Source organism: Hyla sarda, chromosome 9 (assembly GCF_029499605.1).
Source record: "Hyla sarda isolate aHylSar1 chromosome 9, aHylSar1.hap1, whole genome shotgun sequence".
In the NCBI taxonomy this organism is placed as follows: Eukaryota; Metazoa; Chordata; class Amphibia; order Anura; family Hylidae; genus Hyla; species Hyla sarda.
The window spans coordinates 76,293,067-76,312,963 of record NC_079197.1 but is presented as its reverse complement, the minus strand read 5'-3'; the positions used below and the strand labels follow the sequence as shown (position 1 = coordinate 76,312,963).

The window sequence follows — 19,897 nt, the reverse complement described above, 5'->3', positions numbered from 1 at the left end:
ATCCACTGAAGTCAAAACTGTGGTGAAACCAGGTGGGAAGTCAGCCACTGAGGCCGAAAGATTCTCTAAAGCAGAGGCAGAGGTCCGGCAAGCCAGAAGAAGACAAAGGTTAGAAGCATCGGTCCTCTTGGTCCTTAATTTCAAGAACCCTGCCCACACCAGGGTGAAGAACCTGGTACTGCAGAGGTGTGACCGAGAGATTTGCAATTGGTGGCTGGTAAAAGCCCAGAAGAAAAGTCAAGGACTTCAGAAACTGTGGGACAAAAGTTGTCCAAGAGAAAGGAAACGCAGATGGTTTATGCCTTTCAAATACATGTGCTCCTTCCCGGAGGTCTGAGCAAAGGGGGGGGGGGGGGGGATATGTGATAAGGTGGCAAGGAAAGGGTGTATTTCCTTTGCTCACCCTGAATAATCTCTCACCTGCTTCTTATGTAATGAGGCAGCAGGGAAGGGAGGTGTATATAAGATGGAGACTCAGTCTAATCTGGGCTCTCCCTTGGAAACAGTATGCTGGCAGTTAGAGGGGGAGACACACGGGCCCTGTTTAGGTAACACGCAGAAGGCGCTGCAAGTGGTCCAAGAAGTGATGTGAACTGTGAGTAGCTGGTTGCAGGAGTCACATGTTTAACTGGCTGAGGGTAGCTCACCAGTTAGTAGTCAGGGCATGCTGATATGTGCAGTCAGTGACCAGACGGTCTAGGATTTTATTTTGTTCCTGCGTTATGTTTGTTTTTCCCCTGCAACCTGTCTAAATAAAGCTGGCAAGGTGCCAGGCTTGCATGAATAACTGTTGTCTGCGGGTTTATTGAGTGGAAACGAGTCCTGTGGCAGTGCCCAGGACGCCTCGGAGCTATCCCCAAGGAGGAATCCTAACATAATGCTTTTATTGATGGTTTTAAATGGCAGTTTACGGTTCACTCGTTAAAAATGATAGAGCACGAATGTTAGAGATTTTACCCATTTTTATCAATGATTCTGAGACTCTTATTTTAGCAGGTGATTTTAATTGTATTATAAGGGGCAAGCACCGTTTTACCAACTCAGTAAGTAGAAATTATGACAAAACTTCTTCTATGTTAAAAAATATGATTGTTACATTTCTTAAAAACATCGGTAAGTTTAAAATCCACAGTGTTTTACCAGAGAGAGACGGTTTGACCTGGAGCAATGTAAACTGCAGCTCCAGGATTGATTTTATCTTCTGTTCTTATCAAGTACTGCCTTTTAAGGCTATGCTTCCACTTGTTTTTTTTCTGGCAGTTTTTGGAAAACTGCTAGAGATGAGCAAACTTTTCAAAAATTTGATTCGAATTTTTCGAAAAAATTTGTTTCAATCCGAATTTATTTGTGGTGAAACTATATTAAAAACTGCTATTTCTGGCCTACAGAGAGCCTCAGTAGGGGTATAGAACACTTTGCTGTGTTCTAACACGCATATGGGGTGTGCTGGGGTAGTGAAATAATACTGTTATTCAGAATAACGTGCAGATTACCGGCATCGCTTTTAGAATCACTGCCGCAGAGCAGCACAATGACAGGGCCAGCAGGTGGCATCAGTATGAGGAGACCATATAGTGGCTGAATGACACAGCGTGGAGGTTTTGGCAGCATGAGGAGACCATATAGTGGCTGAATGACACAGCTTGGAGGTGTTGGCAGCATGAGGAGACCATATAGTGGCTGAATGACACAGCTTGAATGAGGCTGAAGCATGAGGAGACCATATAGTGGCTGAATGGCACATCCAGGAATTGGCAGCAGTAGACACTAGGCCTTCACAATCCCTAAGATTAAAAGATGAATTCAGAAATTTAAACCAAAGATTTTGGATAGCTAGTGCGACCATAACAAAATTTTCAGTCCCAGACCCAGGCCCAGCAGCAGTATCAGTAAACCATATATTGCCTGAATGACACAGCCTGGAGTTGGCTGAAGCATGAGGAGACCATTGAAATGTATGATTTTTTTTATTTAAATTTAGATTTTGAAATTTAAATGAATGATTTTGAAATTGAACTTTTAACTCCCAATTTTTAGTGTCCCGGACCCCGGTGTGTGGGTACAAAGGGCCAAATCTAACAAGCCCCCACAGGGCTCATGTGACTGTGAGATGTAGGCGCAATGTCTCCATTGCTCTGACCAGCCATTGTTTCCAACACTTTTCTCCAAGACAAACCATGTGAAGAACAGCGTGACACCGCCATGCCCTGTACGCATGGTATGCTGAAGGGCCACTGAGACTTGTCTAGGCAGTGGAGGCTGAGGACATGGTGGAGGAGGTGGAGTCGAACACTGTCACAGGACCAAAGGGCTGACAGAGTGGAGCAGGAAGCAGCATGAGTACACAAGAGGGATTCACAACCCCTAAAAGTAAAAGGTGAATGTTGAAATCTCTATTGAAGATGCATGTTAGGTAGTGCTACCATCCAAAAATGTAAGGCCCAAGCCCATAAGCATCAGTAAGCCATGTAGTTCCTGAAAGACACAGTCAGGAAAAGGCATCAGCAGAACCCAAGAGGATTTCATAACCCCTAAGATTGAAAGATCAATGTTGAAATCTCAATTAAGCATGTATGTAAGCTAGTGCAAAACATCCATAAATTTAAGGCCCAAGTTCTTAATCATAGTTACATAGTTAGTATGGTTGAAAAAAGACATACGTCCATCAAGTCCAACCAGGGAATTGAAGTGAAGGGTGTAAGGGGATAAGGGAAAGGGATGTAGTTTTATAATTCTGCATAAGCATTAATGTTATTTTGTTCCAGAACTGTATCTAACTCTGTTTTAAAGCTGTTAATTGTTCCTGCTGTGAGCAGTTCCTGAGGTAGACCATTCCATAAATTCACAGTCCTCACGGTAAAGAAGGTGTGTCGCCCCTTTAGACTAAACCTTTTCTTCTTCAGACGGAGGGAGTGCCCCCTCGTCCTTTGGGGGGGTTTAACCTGGAACAGTTTTTCTCCATATTTTTTGTTTGGGCCATTTATATACTTATATACGTTTATCATATCCCCCCTTAAACGTCTCTTCTCAAGACTAAACAATTGTAACTCCTTTAATCGCTCCTCATAGCTAAGATGTTCCATGCCCCATATTAGTTTAGTCGTGCGTCTCTGCACCCTTTCCAACTCCGCAGTGTCCCTTTTATGAACAGGCGACCAAAACTGAACAGCACATTCCAGGTGAGGCCGTACCAATGCTTTATAAAGGGGGAGTATTATGTCCCTGTCCCTTGAGTCCATGCCTCATTTATACATGACAATATCCTGCCGGCTTTGGAAGCAGCAGCCTGACATTGCATGCTATTCTGTAGTCTGTGATCTACAAATACACCCAGATCCTTCTCTACCAGTGACTCTGCCAGTTTAATCCCTCCTAAGACATACGATGCATGCATGTTATTAGTACCCAGATGCATAACTTTACATTTATCCACATTGAACCTCATTTGCCAAGTGGATGCCCAGACACTTAGTCTATCCAAGTCATCTTGTAACTTATGCACATCCTCTATAGACTGTACCGTGCTACAAAGCTTGGTGTCATCTGCAAAGATAGAAACAGAGCTGTTAATACCATCCTCTATATCATTGATAAATAAATTAAACAACAGCGGGCCCAGTACTGAACCTTGGGGTACACCACTAATTACCAGGGACTGAAGCATCAGTAAGCCAAGTAGTTCCTGAAATACACATGAGCAGTCAGGAGCAGGCATCAGAAATACCTAAGAGGGTTTCATAACCCCTTACATTTAAAGATCAATGTTGAAATTTCTATTAAGCATGTATTTAGCTTGTGCTAAACATCCAAAAATGTAAGGCCCAAGCCCAGAAGCATCAATAAGCCAAGTAGTTCCTGAAAGACACAGAAGCAGTCAGGAGCATGCATCAGCAGTACACCCGAGGGTTTCATAACCCCTTTACATTGCAAGATCAATGTTGAAATTTCAATTAAGCATGTATTTAGCTAGTGCTAAATATCCAAAAATTGGAGGGCCAAGGCCAGAAGCAGCATTAAGTAAATTAGTTCCTGAAACAAACAGTCAGGAAAAGGCATCTGCAGTACACCGGGGGATTTAATGAGCAATAAGATTGAAATATCAATGTTGATATTTCTATTAAGCACTCATGTTAGGTAATGCTAACATCCAAACATATTAGGCACAGGCCCAGTTGCATCCCAAAACAATCTAGTTGCTGAAAGACACAGCCTGGATCTGGCAAGAGGATGCATACATAAGAGGGCTTTAATTTAAAAATATCAAGTTTAAGGGTCCCAGGACCCAGCGTGTGGCTACGAAGGCCCAAATCTAACAAGGAGCCACATGTCACATGGTGGCACAATGACAGAGCCTGGAGGTGGCATAAGTATGAGGAGACTATCTCAGAAATTCAGACAAACACTCCAATTTTAATAGAAAGTAAAAATGACAACCTTGAGACACTCTCATTAAAAGTGGATAACAGTGTTGAGACACAGCAGTCACCTGTAGCCCAGTTCCATCAAATAAAGCCTTGCACAAAATTGATATTTCCACAATAAAGAATAGACTGAATAAAAAAGGGGTAACTTCAGTGCTTATTAAAAGGTGTACTAGATGAATTCAATAGTTCTCTCAGTCAGAAGAAAATATTAAAGTTGTTTTAGGTATGTTGTCTGACGAAATACCTTTGTGTAAGAACAAGCGCTTATCCAAAAGATTACACCAAGCTATACTGCCCTTAAGAAAGGCACATAAGACAGTTAAAAAATCTCTGCAGCTTGTGGCAAAATCTGGAAAGAGCAAAAATATGGCAAAATCCTTCAGTGTACAGGAACACCTTACTGTTAATAGCAAAGAGGTAAATCCTAAACAGGTTGAAAGTATAAGCAGTCAGATTTAACAGACAGAAGATTCCTTTAAAATTTTGAAAGTTGCCGAGGTATAGAAGTGCCCAACCACAGACAGAAAATGTCTAACAGAATCAACTCAAGTGATGGTTAATGGAGTGTTTGTGCAAGATTCCCAGCAGGCCAAAGTAAATGGCAATTCAGCTACAAAAATTTCACTTTTGACTTCTTACAAACTTACCATGTCCTACCCAGTTACTCCTGAAGACAGTTCTAGCATTACCAGTATTACCGTATCAGATAAAGAAAATGCTATGCCAGCAGTTCCTTCTGTGAAATCACCTTATGATGGCAAAGGAAAGCATATAGTAAGATCAGGGCCGCCATCAGGGGGGTACAACCCATACACCTGTATGGGGCCCAGAGCTTCAGGAGGCCCAGCCGGCCCTGGACCTTTTTTTTTCCAGCTTGTCAGGGCCGGACAGGCCAGGGGCTGTTGGGAGTCGACATGCCCTGCGCAGGCACACACGTCTACTCCAGTCACCTGACCTGTCCCTGCATGATCTCCAGTCCAGACGATCCTCCCCGTGCATAGGAGCAGCAGCAGCCTCCGCTGCACCGATCCCCGGCAGCCAGCAGGGTAGGTGAACTTGCAGGGGTGGCGGGGTTTGCAATGGTGATGAGAGGTGCGGGGGGAGAGGTGCTTGGGGTGTAATGGTGGTGATAAGAGGTGCAGGGGGGGTGAGGAGAGGTGCAGATAGGTGAGGAGAGGGGCAGGGGGGGTGAAGAGAGGGGCAGGGGGGGTGATGAGAGTGGCAGGGCGGGTGATTAGAGGGGCAGGGGGGGTGATGAGAGGGGCAGGGGGGGTGATGAGAGGGGCAGGGGGGTGATGAGAGGTGCAGGGGGGTGATGAGAGGTTCAGGGGGTGTTGAGAGGTTCAGGAGGGGTGATGAGAGGTTCAGGGGGGTGATGAGAGGTGCAGAGGGGGTGTTGAGAGGTGCAGGGGGGAGTGATGAGAGGTGCAGGGGGTGTTATGGGGTTGATGAGAGGTGCAGGGGTTGTTATGGGGGTGATGAGAGGTGCAGGGGTGTGATGAGAGGTGCAGGGAGGGGGGTGGTGAGAGGTGCAGGGGGGTGATGAGAAGTGCTTGGGGTGTTATGTGGTGATGAGAGGTTTAGGGGGTATGGGGGTGATGAGAGGTGCAGGGGGGTTATGGGGGTAATGAAAGGTGCAGGGGGGTTAAGGGGGTGATGACAGGTGCAGGGGGGTTATGGGGGTGATGAGAGGTGCAGGGGGTGTTACGGGGGTGATGAGAGGTGCAGGGGGTGTTATGGGGTTGATGAGAGGTACAGGGGTGTTATGGGGTTGTTGAGAGGTGCAGGGGGTGTTATGGGGGTGATGAGAGGTGCAGGGGGGTGTTATGGGAGTGATGAGAGGTGCAGGGGGGTGATGAGAGGTGCAGAGGGGAAGTGATGAGAGGTGCGGGGGGGTATGGAGGTGCAGGGGGGTATGGGGGTGATTAGAAGTGCTTGGGGTGTTATGGGGGTGATGAGAGGTGCAGGGGGGTTATGGAGGTGATGAGAGTTGCAGGGGGTGTTATGGGGGTGATTAGAGGTGCAGGGGGTGTTATGGGGTTGTTGAGAGGTGCAGGGGGTGTTATGGGGTTGTTGAGAGGTGCAGGGGGTGTTATGGGGTTGTTGAGAGGTGCAGGGGGTGTTATGGGGTTGTTGAGAGGTGCAGGGGGTGTTATGGGGTTGTTGAGAGGTGCAGGGGGTGTTATGAGGGTGATGAGAGGTGCAGGGGGGTTATGGGAGTGATGAGAGTTGTAGGGGGGTTATAGTAGTGATAGGTTTGGCGGAGGTGATGAGGACACAGAGGACATACAGAGGACATATACACAGTATATGTTTATATGATGTGTATGCATGTATGGCAGTATTATATTCAGGGTACAGTGTATGGCAGTATTATATTCAGTGAATACAGTGTGGGGCAGGATTATATTTAGTGGGTACAGTGTATAGCAGTATTACATTCAGGGTACAGTGTGGGACAGTATTATATTCAGTGGATACAGTATGTGGCAGAATTATATTCAGGGTACAGTGTGTGGCAGTATTATATTTAGTGGGTATAGTGTATAGCAGTATTATATTCAGGGTACAGTATGGGGCAGGATTATATTTAGTGGGTACAGTGTATAGCAGTTTTATATTCAGGGTACGGTGTGGGGCAGTATTTTATTTAAAGTTCACTTTCTGGCAAGGTTATAATGATGACTGTCTTCATGCAGAGGATGAGGATCTGCTGACAATGTGAGGAGCCAATGATGTCTGGATGTCAGACTCTGCAGAAAAGATGGAGCTGGAGGAAGACCTGGTCTCTGGACCAGATGAAGAAGAAAAGATAACAGAGAAAATATCACTCAAGTGAGAAGACGTCACTCAGGTCACTGATATCATTGTGTGTTCTCCTGACTGTCCCATCAGGGCTGTAGTCACTTGTAAGTTCTGCAGTGATGATGGGTAAAACTGTGTCCAATCTGTGTCTCTCCAGCTGTTACAAAACTAAAACTCCCATAATGCCTGCGGCTTTCCAGACATGATGGGAGTTTTAGCTTTCCAACAGCTGGAGAACCACTTCAACTGAGATGATCGTGGGGGTCTCAGCAGTCGGACCCACACCAAAAAAATAGGCTGCTTATTCTTAAATTCCCGTGCAGTGCTGTATAACACTGTGCTATTAAAGGAGTTTTCTGGTAAAAAATACCAAGGGAGAAACCGGAAAGTTCGTCCCCAGGGGAGCACGCGCGGTTCCCTGTACCCAACTAGGGAGCGCTGTACTTGGGCACCTGAGAAAGCGGCTGAGTACGGGCTACCCTGGGGACAAACCTCCTCGGTGGACCGCACGCCGATGTATTCTTACTCGCCCGATGCTTCCGCTCTCCGCTGCCGGGGGGTCCACGTCACCGATCCTGTGCCCAAGGACAGCGCTCCCTACCTGGGTACAGGGAACCGCGCCTCCCGCCCTTATAGCCTCTCTGGTTCTCTAAGTGTCAAAGTTTTACAGGCATGGAAGCCTGTCAGCGGACTGTTTAAGAGGCTTCGCCCATGGACTGCCCAGCCCCGGGTCGTGTACATGAACCAGCCCATTCCCCCTGGAAAATACCAAGGGAGAAACCTGAAGGTTCGTCCCCAGAGGAGCCCGCACTTGCCCCTGGCGTACCCTGAGAGAGCGGCTGAATACAGGCTCCCCTGGGGATGAACCTCCTCGACGGATCGCCCGCCGATGTTTGCCGACTCGGCCAAAGCTTCTGCTCCACGATGCTGGGGGGTCCGCATCACCGATCCTATGCCAAAGGACGGCGCGCCCTGTCTGGGTACAGGGACCTCCGCCTCCCCCCTTATAGCCTCTCTTGTTCTCTGCGTGTCAAAAGTCTACAGGCATGGTAGATCCTTCCATAGACCTTGCCATGTTCGGTTGACCATCCTGGGCATAGGGACTCGCATCTCCCCCTGGCCGACAACCTGGAGTTTGTAATCTTTCATTTCACCTCTGGAGAGCCGAGGCGCTTCAGCGGAACGCATGCCAATGTTTTTTGACTCACCCGAGGCTTCTGCTCTCCGCTGCTGGGATGTCCGCGTCACCGTTCCTGTGCCCAAGGACGGAGCGCCCTGCCTGGGTACAGGGACCCGCACTTCCCGCCCTTATAGCCTCTCTTGTTCTCTGCAAATTAAAAGTCTACAGGCATGGAAGATCCTTCCAGAGGCCTTGCCATGTTCGGTTGACCATCCTTGGCATAGGGACTCGCATCTCCCCCTGGCCGACAACCTGGACTTTGTAATTTTTCATATCGCCTCTGGAGGGCTGAGGGGCCTCAGCGGACCGCACGCCGATGTTTGTTGACTCGCCCAACGCTTCTGCTCCCCACTGCGGGGTGCTCGCGTCACCGGTCCTGTGCCCAAGGACGGCGTGCCCTGCTGGGTACAGGGACCCGCACCTCCCGCCCTTATAGCCTCTCTGGTTCTCTGCGTGTAAAAGGTCTACAGGCATGGAAGCCTGTCAGGGAACCGTTCCGGAGGCTTCACCTGGGGACCAGCCCAATCCCCCTGGAAAATACCAAGGGAGAAACTGGAAGGTTCGTCCCCAGGGGAGCCCGCGCTCGGCCCTGGCGTACACAGAGAGCGGCAGAGTGCGGACTCCCTTGGGGGGGGGCGAACCTCCTTGGCGGACTGCCCTCCGATGTATTCTTACTCCGCCGACGCTTCTGCTCCCCCTCGCCGGGGGGGTCCGTGTCACCCGCGCCTCCCACCCTTATAGCCTCTCTGGTTCTTTGCTTGTCAAAAGTCTACAGGCATGGAAGACCCTTCCAGAGGCATTGCATGTGTTCGGTTGACCCTCTTGGGCACAGGGACCCGCACCTCGCCCTGGCCGACAACCTGGACTTTGAAATATTTAATTTTGCCTCCCTAGGGCCGGGGCATCTCATCGAACCGCCCGCCGATGTTTGTTTACTCGCCCGACTCTTCTGCTCCCCGCTGCTGGGATGTCCGCGTCACCGATAATGTGCCCAAAGACGGCACGCCCTGTCTGGGTACAGGGACCCGCGCCTCCCGCCCTCATAGCCTCTCTGGTTCTCTGCGTGTCAAAAGTCTACAGGCATGGAATCCTGTCAGGGGACCCTTTCGGAGGCTTCACCCCTGAGACAGCCCAGCCCCGGGTAGGGTAAGTGAACCAGCCCAATCCCTCTGGAAAATACCAAGGGAGAAACAGGAAGGTTCGTCCCCAGGGAAGCCTGCATTCCTCCCTGGCGTACCCTGAGAGAGTGGCTGAGTGCAGGCTCCCCTGGGGACGAACTTCCTCGGCAGACCGCCCGCCGATGTATTCTTACTAGCCTAACGCTTCTGCTCCCCGCCGCCGGGGGGTCCGCGTCAAAGATCCTGTGCCCAAGGACGGCGCGCCCTGCCTGGGTACAGGGACCCGCGCCTCCCGCCCTTATAGCCTCTCTGGTTCTCTGCGTGTCAAAAGTCTACAGGCATGGAAGACCCTTCCAGAGGCCTTGCCTGTGTTCTGTTGACCCACCTGGGCATTTGGACTCGCATCTCCCCCTGGCCAACAACCTGGACTTTGTAATTTTTCTTTTCACCTCCGGAGGGCCGGGGTGCCTTGGTGGACTGCCCGCCAATGTTTGCCAACTCGCCCGACGCTTCTGCTCCCCGCCACCGGGGGGTCCGCATCACCGATCCTGTGCCCAAGGACGGCATGCCCTGCCTGTGTACAGGGACTCATGCCTCCCGCCCTTATAGAGTCTCTGGTTCTCTGCATGTCAAAAGTCTACAGGCATGGAAGCCTTTCAGGGGACCCTTCCAGAGGATTCACCCAGGGACTGCCCTGCCCCCGTTCGGGTACATGAACCATCCCGATCCCCTTGGAAAATACCAAGGGAGAAACCAGAGGTTCGACCCCAGGGGAGCCCGCGCTCGGCCCTGGCGTACCCTGAGAAAACAGCCGGACGGCTTGCTCTCCTACTATTCTGAGGCAGGCGGCCGTTCTAAGGTACTTACTCGTGATGCTGCGATACAGTTTTATGAACGCGTACCACTCGGACATGCCCAGCTCGTGGAACTGTGACCTGGATTCAGCTTTCATATCCGATCTCATACCGGTTCTCAGTTTTTCAATTATTGTCAGGTATGGAAGTCAGTCAGGGGACCCTTCAGGAGGACTTGCCCAGGTAAGGTTGACCTTCCTGGGCACATGGACCCACACCTCCCCCTGGCCTACAACTAGGAATTTGACATTTTTAATTTCGGGGATTACATGATGAGGAGATTTGTTACATTGTGTCACCCCAGTAGTAAGGAGATTACATGATGAGGAGGTTTGTAACAGTGTGTCACCCCAGTAGTTATGAGATTACACGAGGAGGAGGTTTGTTACAGTGTGTGACCCCAGAATAAAGTAGATTAGAGGAGGAGGGGGTTGTTACAGTGCGTTACTCCAGTAGTAAGTTAATAACATGGGAAGGAGGTTTGTTACATTGTTTCACCCCAGTAGTAAGATGTATACATGAGGAGGAGGTTTGTTACAGTGTGTCGCCCCAGTAGTAAGGACATTACATGAGGAGAAGGTTTGTTACAGTGTGTCACCGCAGTAGTAAGGGGATTAAATGAGGGGGAGGTTTGTTACACTGTGTCACCTCAGTAGTAAAGAGATTACATGAGGAGGCAGTTGGTTACAGTGTGTCACCCCAGTAGTAAGTTAATAATAGTGGATGGGTTTTGTTACAGTGTGTCACCCCAGTAGTAAGAAGATTATATGAGGAGGGGGGTTGTTACAGTGTGTCACCCCAGTAGTAAGTTAATAATATGAGGTTGGGGTTTGTTACAGTGTGTCACCCCAGTAGTATGGGAGATTACATGAGGATGAGGCTTGTTAGAGTGTGTCACCCCAGTAGTTAGGAGACAAATTGAGGAGGAGGTTTGTTACAGTGTGTCACCCCAGTAGTAAGGAGATTACATGGGGTGAAGGTTTGATACAGTGTGTCACCCAAGTAGTAAGTTAATAACATGAAGATGGGGTTTGTTACAGTGGGTCACCCCAGTAGAAAGGAGATTACATGAGGAGAAGTTTTGTTACAGTGTGTCACCCCAGTAGTAAATTAATAACATGTGGAGGAGGTTTGTTACAGTGTGTCACCCCAGTAGTAATACGATTACATGTGGAGGAGGTTGGTTACAGTGGGTCACCCTAGTAGTAAGGAGATTACATGAGCAGAAGGTTTGTTATAGTGTGTTACCCCAGTAGTAAGGAGATGACATGAGGAGGAGGTTTGTTACAGTGAGTCACACCAGTAGTAAAAAGGATACATGGGCAGGAGGTTATTTACAGTGTGTCACCCCAGTAGTAAGGAGATTACATGAGTAGGAGGCTTGTTACAGTGTGTCACCCCAGTAGTAAGGAGATTACATGAGGAGGAGGTTTGTTACAGTGAGTCACACCAGTAGTAAAAAGGATACATGGGCAGGAGGTTTTTTACAGTGTGTCACCCCAGTAGTAAGTAGATTACATGAGTAGGAGGTTTGTTACAGTGTGTCACCCCAGTATTAAGGAGATTAAATAAGGAGAAGGTTTGTTACAGTGTGTCACCCCAGTAGTAAGGAGATTACATCAGGAAAGGGTTTGTTACAGTGAGTTAGCCCAGTAGAAAGGAGATTTTATGAGGAGAAGTTTTGTTACAGTGTGTCACCCCAGTAGTAAGTTAATAACATGAGGAGGTTTGTTACAGTGTGTCACCCCAGTAGAAAGGAGATTATATGAGGAGAAGGTTTGTTACAGTGTGTCATCCCAGTAGTAAGGAGATTACATGAGGATGGGGTTTGTTATGGTGTGTCACCCCAGTAGTAAGGAGACTACATGAGGAGGAAGTTTGTTACAGTGTGTCACCCCAGTAGAAAGGAGATTACATGATGAGGAGGCTTGTTACAGTGTGTCACACCAGTAGTAATGAGATTACATGATGAGAATGTTTCTTACAGTGTGTCACCCCAGTAGAAAGTTAATAACACGAGGAGGAGCTTTGTTACAGTGTGTCACCTCAGTAGTAAGGATAATACATGGGGGGAGTTTTTTTTTACAGTGTGTCACCCCAGTAGCAAGAAGATTTCATGAGCTGGAGGTTTGTTACAGTGTGTCACCCCAGTAGTAAGAAGATTACATGAGAAGGGTTTTTTTTTTTTTTTTTTTACAGTGTGTCTCCCCAATAGTAAGAAGATTACATGAGGAGGAGGTTTGTTACTGTGTGTCACCCCAGCAGTAAATTAATAACATGAGGATGGGGTTTGTTAAAGTGTGTCACCCCAGTAGTAAGGAGATTACATGAAGAGGGGGTTTGTTACAGTGTTTCACTCCAGTAGTAAGGAGATTACTTGAGGAGGTTTGTTACATTGAGTCACCCCAGTAGTAAGGAGATTACATGAGGAGGAGATTTGTTACAGTGTGTCACCCCAGTAGTAAGGAGATTACACGAGGAGGAGGTTTGTTACAGTGTGTCACTCCAGTTGAAAGGAGATTGCATTATGAGGAGGTTTGTTACAGTGTGTCACCCCAGTATTAAGTTAATAACATGAAGATGGGGTTTGTTACAGTGGGTCACCCCAGGAGTAAGGGAGTTACATGAGGAGGTGGTTTGTTGCAGTGTGTCATCCCAGTAGTAAGTTAATAATATGAGGATAGAGTTTGTTACAGTGTGTCACCCCAGTAATAAGGAGATTATATGAGGAGGAGGTTTTATTACAGTGTGTCATCCTAGTCATAAGGAGCTTACATCCTAGTCATAAGGAGCTTATATGAGGATGAGGTTTGTTACAGTGTTTCCCCCAGTAGAAAGCAGATTACATGAGGATGTGGTTTGTTACAGTGTGTCATCCCAGTACTAAGGAGATTACATGAGAAGTTTGTTACAGTGTGTCACCCCAGTAGAAAGGAGATTATATGAGGAGAAGGTTTGTTTCAGTGTGTCATCCCAGTAATGAGGAGATTACATGAGGATGTGGTTTGTTATGGTGTGTCACCCCAGTAGTAATTAGATTACATGAGGAGGAGGTTTGTTACAGTGAGTCACCCCAGTAGAAAGGAGATTACACGATGAGGAGGTTTGTTACAGTGTGTCACCCCAGTAATAATGAGATTACATCATGAAAATGTTTGTTACAGTGTGTCACTTCAGTAGAAAGGAGATTACATCAGGAGAAGGTAAATTACAGTGTGTCACCCCAGTAGTAAGGAGATTACATGAGGATTCGGTTTGTTACAGTGTGTCACCCCAGTAGTAAGGAGATTATATTGGGGGGAGGTTTTTTACAGTGTGTCACCCCAGTAGCAAGAAGATTTCATGAGCTGGAGGTTTTTTTACAGTGTGTCACCCCAGTAGTAAGACGATTACATGAGGAGGAGGTTTGTTACTGTGTGTTACCCCAGCAGTAAATTAATAACATGAGGATGGGGTTTGTTAAAGTGTGTCACCCCAGTAGTAAGGGGATTACATAAGGAGGGGGTTTGTTACAATGTGTCACCCCAGTAGTAAGGAGATTACATGAGGAAGAGGTGTGTTACAGTGTGTCACCCCAGGAGTAAGGGAATTACATGAGGAGGGGGTTTGTTACAGTGTGTCACCCCAGTAATAAGGAGATTATATGAGGAGGAGGTTTGTTACAGTGTGTCACCCCAGTAGTAAGGGAGATTACATGAGGATGAGGTTTGTTAGAGTGTGTCACCCCAGTAGTTAGAAGAAAAAATGAGGGGGAGGTTTGTTACAGTGTGTCACCCCAGTAGTAAGGAGATTACATGGTGAGCAAGTTTGTTACTGTGTGTCACCCCAGTATTAAGTTAATAACATGAAGATGGGGTTTGTTACAGTGGGTCACCCCAGAAGAAACGAGATTACATGAGGAGGGGGTTTGTTGCAGTGTGTCATCCCAGTAGTAAGTTAATAATATGAGGATAGAGTTTGTTACAGTGTGTCACCCCAGTAATAAGGAGATTATATGAGGAGGAGGTTTTATTACAGTGTGTCATCCTAGTCATAAGGAGCTTACATCCTAGTCTTAAGGAGCTTACATGAGGATGAGGTTTGTTACAGTGTTTCCCCCAGTAGAAAGCAGATTACATGAGGATGTGGTTTGTTACAGTGTGTCATCCCAGTACTAAGGAGATTACATGAGAAGTTTGTTACAGTGTGTCACCCCAGTAGAAAGGAGATTATATGAGGAGAAGGTTTGTTTCAGTGTGTCATCCCAGTAATAAGGAGATTACATGAGGATGTGGTTTGTTATGGTGTGTCACCCCAGTAGTAATTAGATTACATGAGGAGGAGGTTTGTTACAGTGAGTCACCCCAGTAGAAAGGAGATTACATGATGAGGAGGTTTGTTACAGTGTGTCACCCCAGTAATAATGAGATTACATCATGAAAATGTTTGTTACAGTGTGTCACCCCAGTAGAAAGGAGATTACATCAGGAGAAGGTAAATTACAGTGTGTCACCCCTGTAGTAAGGAGATTACATGAGGATTGGGTTTGTTACAGTGTGTCACCCCAGTAGTAAGGAGATTATATTGGGGGGAGGTTTTTTACAGTGTGTCACCCCAGTAGCAAGAAGATTTCATGAGCTGGAGGTTTTTTACAGTGTGTCACCCCAGTAGTAAGACGATTACATGAGGAGGAGGTTTGTTACTGTGTGTCACCCCAGCAGTAAATTAATAACATGAGGATGGGGTTTGTTAAAGTGTGTCACCCCAGTAGTAAGGAGATTACATAAGGAGGGGGTTTGTTACAGTGTGTCACCCCAGTAGTAAGGAGATTACATGAGGAAGAGGTGTGTTACAGTGTGTCACCCCAGGAGTAAGGGAATTACATGAGGAGGGGGTTTGTTACAGTGTGTCACCCCAGTAATAAGGAGATTATATGAGGAGGAGGTTTGTTACAGTGTGTCACCCCAGTAGTAAGGGAGATTACATGAGGATGAGGTTTGTTAGAGTGTGTCACCCCAGTAGTTAGAAGAAAAAATGAGGGGGAGGTTTGTTACAGTGTGTCACCCCAGTAGTAAGGAGATTACATGGTGAGCAAGTTTGTTACTGTGTGTCACCCCAGTATTAAGTTAATAACATGAAGATGGGGTTTGTTACAGTGGGTCACCCCAGAAGAAACGAGATTACATGAGGAGAAGTTATGTTGCAGTGTGTCACCCCCAGTAGTAAGGAGATGATATGAGTAGGAGGTTTGTTACAGTGTGTAAACCCAGTAGTAAGGAGATTACATGATGAGGAGGTTTGTTACAGCGCGTCACCCCAGTAATAAGTTAATAACATGAGGAGGTTTGTTACAGTGTGTCACCCCAGTAGAAAGGAGATTACATGAGGAGAAGGTTTGTTACAGTGTGTCACCCATGTAGTAAGTTAATAACATGTGGAGGAGGTTTGTTACAGTGTGTCACCCGAGTAGTAAGAAGATTACATGGGGAGGAGGTTTGTTGCAGTGTGTCACCCCAGTAGTAAGTCAATAACATGTGGAGGGGGTTTGTTACAGTGTGTCAGCCCAGTAGTAAGAAGATTACATAAGGATGAGGTTTTTTACAGTGTGTCACCCCATTAGTAAGGAGATTACATGAGGAGAAGGTTTGTTGCCGTGTGTCACCCCAGTAGTAAGGAGATTACATGAGGAGAAGGTTTGTTACAGTGTGTCACCCCAGTCGTAACAAGATTATATGCGAGGGGGTTTGTTACAGTGTGTCACCCCAGTAGTGAAGAGATTACATGATGAGGGGGTTTGTTACAGTGTGTCACCCCAGTAGTAAGAAGATTACATAGGTAGGGGGTTTGTTACAGTGTATCACCCCAGTTGTAAGTTAATAATATGAGGATGGGTTTTATTACAGTGTGTCATCCCAGTCATAAGGAGTTTACATGAGGATGAGGTTTGTTACAGTGTTTCACCCCAGTAGAAAGCAGATTACATGAGGATGTGGTTTGTTACAGTGTGTCACCACAGTAGTAAGTTAATAACATGAGGATGAGGTTTGTTACAGTGTGTCATCCCAGTAGTAGGGAGATTAGATGATGAGGAGGTTTGTTACAGTGTGTCACCCCAGTAGTTAGGAGAACTAATGAGGAGGTTTGTTACAGTTTGTCACCCCAACAGTTAGGAGATTCCAAGAGGAGGAGGTTTATTACAGATTGTCACCCCGATAGAAAGGAGATTACATGATGAGGAGATTTGTTACAGTGTGTCACCCCAGTAGTAAGTTAATACCATGAGGAGGAGGTTTGCTACAGTGTGTCACCCCAGTGGTAAGGGAGATTACATGAGGAGGAGGGTTTTTTTACAGTGTGTCACCATAGTAGTAAGGATATTTCATGGGGAGAAGGTTTGTTACAGTGTGTCACCCCAGTAGTAAGAAGATTACATTATGAGGAGGTTTGTTACAGTGTGTCACCCCAGTAGTAAGTCAATAACATGTGGAGGAGGTTTGTTACTATGTGTCAGCTAAGTAGTATGAAGATTACATGATAGACATGTGCACATCAAAAATTTTCGTTTCTTTTCGTTTCTTTTTACACCTATATTCGTATGTTTTCGGTTCGGCAGCCATTTTCCGATGACATTTTCGGACAGATTCGTTATTATCTAAAATGGCGGTCAAAATTTTCGAACGCATTCGTTATCGGATTCATTCGTCAACAGAAACATTAGTTTTCATAGGCATTTGTTATAATGGACTTTTGTTATAGGATTCATTATCATTTGTTCGGTATTCTGATATATTCGTCATCTCTTTTGTTATCGGGTGCTTTTGTTATTCGGATACATTCGTTAGTTGGCTGCAGTCGTTATACATTCGTTATTCGGATACATTCGTTATTTGGATACATTCGTTATTCTGCTACATGCGTTATTCGGCTACATTCGTTATTCGGATACATTCGTTATTGCATAACGAATACATCCGCAATTTTGTCAATAAAGTTTATTGAAATTACAAAAAAAATCGAATTCGTTCCAGCAACTTCCACTTCCACCTGGGCTGAGCTGCATGCAGTATTGTGTTGGTTGTTGTGAGCTGTTATACTGTGATACTGAGTGAATAAAAATGTCTGGAGGAGAGCATGAAAGTGTGGCTGGGAGAGAGGAAGGTGAGAGTATGAGAGTGAGTGAGAGTGCAGGTGTCAGTGTGAATGTTGGTGGAAGAGGAGAGAGGAGAAGGAGGCGCCTTTATCAGGGCAACATTAGCAGTGGCACTGCCAGTGGCACCACTAGTAGACAACACGGACTTGGGTGGTCAGTGTCCCCATCACCAAGTTCGGAAAGTGGAGGGGAGGAGTCGGCACCTGTTGCCAAAAAGAATCGTGGCCCCAGGTTCACCACAGATGAAAATCTAGCTCTGGTGGCGGCTGTCACCAGACATAAAGCCACACTGTTCACCACCACCGTGGGCAGTGAGGAGAAATTTGCGGCCTGGAAGCGGGTCAGAGACGCTGTGGTCCATGTTGGAGCAAAGGACCGATCAGTCGAATGTATCCGCAAAAGGTGAGTACTATATGTAAATGTTATATGTGTATATATATATATATATAAATAATAAATATGTGTGTGTGTGTTTCCCAACCAGGGTGCCTCCAGATGTCCCAGCATGCCCGGAGACAGCCGTTGGCATGCTGGGAGTTGTAGTTTTTCAACAGCTGGATTTATTACATATATATAATTATATTTAATTCCACATAATGTGAAAAGGGTGATAACTTAGGTAGCATAGCATATTGATCAGTGTTATCTATGCTCTGTTGCTCCATCCAGGATCTCAAGCATGCAGCAGAGGAGTTAAAGGGGTACTCTGGTGAAAACCTTTTTTATTTAAAATCAACTGGTGCAAGGAAATTAAACAGAAACTAAACAGAAAAGTGCCAGGCAGAAAGTACCCACCTACTGAGTGGTGAGCGTGCATCATACCTCAGGAGCTGCAAATGCAGAATTAATGTCCAGTTGCAGCAAGGGGTTAAACCCGTCCTTCACTGAGGGTTTAACCCCTTGCTGCAATTGGGCATTCATTCTGGGTACCAGATACCATGATCATTCAATACAGATCATGACATCTGCAGCAGTTAGGCAATTTAAATTTCATATATGATCACATGGACTGTGTCCTACTGTCCTTTATGGGTTAAAGGGGTAGTATACCATAGAGAGAAAACATATTAGTTTGTATAACCATGCCCTGGAGAGTTCAGTTAATATTTTTCCTTACTGCCTTTCACTAGAGTACCCCTTTAATGTAAGAGTAGTCTATGGGGAATTTAAATATTATTACACTGTGTGTGGCACTTGTAATGATGCATATTCTACTAATTAAGTAATTAATCACAGATGGAAAAATTAAAACCACACAGAGGTACAGACAGTATAATTAAGTGCATTATTGAAAATAATGGAATACCCCTTTAACCCCTTAAGGACACATGACGTACTGGAACGTCATGTGTCCGCTCCCGATCTATAACGCGGGGCCACGGTGGGTCTAACAACGGACGGGACCCGTGGCTAATAGCGCGCGGCATTGATCGCTGTGCCGCGCGCTATTAACCCTTTAGACGCGGCGTTCAAAGTTGAATGCCGCGTCTAAAGTGAAACTGAAACCATGCCGGTTAGCTCAGTGGGCTGTTCGGGATAGCCGCGACGAAATCGCGGCATCCCGAACAGCTTACAGGACAGCAGGAGGGTCCCTACCTGCCTCCTCTCTGTCCGATCACCGAATGACTGCTCAATGCCTGAGATCCAGGCATGAGCAGTCAAGCGGCAGAATCATCGATCACTGGTTTCTTATGAGAAACCAGTGATCAATGATAAAGATCAGTGTGTGCAGTGTTATAGGTCCCTATGGGATAATAATGATCAGTGTGTGCAGTGTTATAGGTCCCTATGGGATAACAATGATCAGTATAAGAGATCAGTGTGTACAGTGTTATAGGTCCCTATGGGATAACAATGATCAGTATAAGAGATCAGTGTGTACAGTGTTATAGGTCTCTATGGGAGCTATAACACTACAAAAAAAAGTGAAAAAAAGTGAATTAATATCATTTAACCCCTTCCCTATTAAAAGTTTGAATCACCCCCCTTTTCCCATAAAAAAAAAACACAGTGTAAATAAAAATAAACATATATGGTATCTCCGTGTGCGGAAATGTCCAAATTATAAAAATATATTGTTAATTAAACCCACGGTCAAAGGTGTGCGCGCAAAAAAATTCCAAAGTCCAAAATAGTGCATTTTTGGTCACTTTTTATATCATGAAAAAATGAATCAACGATCAATAAGTCCTATCAATGCAAAAATGGTACCGCTAAAAACTTCAGATCACGGCGCAATAAAAAGAGCCCTCATACCGCCCCATACACGGAAAAATAAAAAAGTTATAGGGGTCAGAATATGACAATTTTAAATGTATTAATTTTCCTGTATGAAGTTAGGATTTTTTCCAGAAGTACGACAAAATCAAACCTATATAAGTAGGGTA

At 46.1% G+C, this 19,897-nt stretch overlaps 1 protein-coding gene across 1 annotated transcript in view; it reads left to right on the top strand.

Moving 5' to 3' along the window:
• Positions 1 to 19,897, top strand: part of LOC130292038 (uncharacterized) — a 64,581-nt gene that overhangs the window by 44,091 nt on the left and 593 nt on the right. The window lies entirely within an intron of this gene.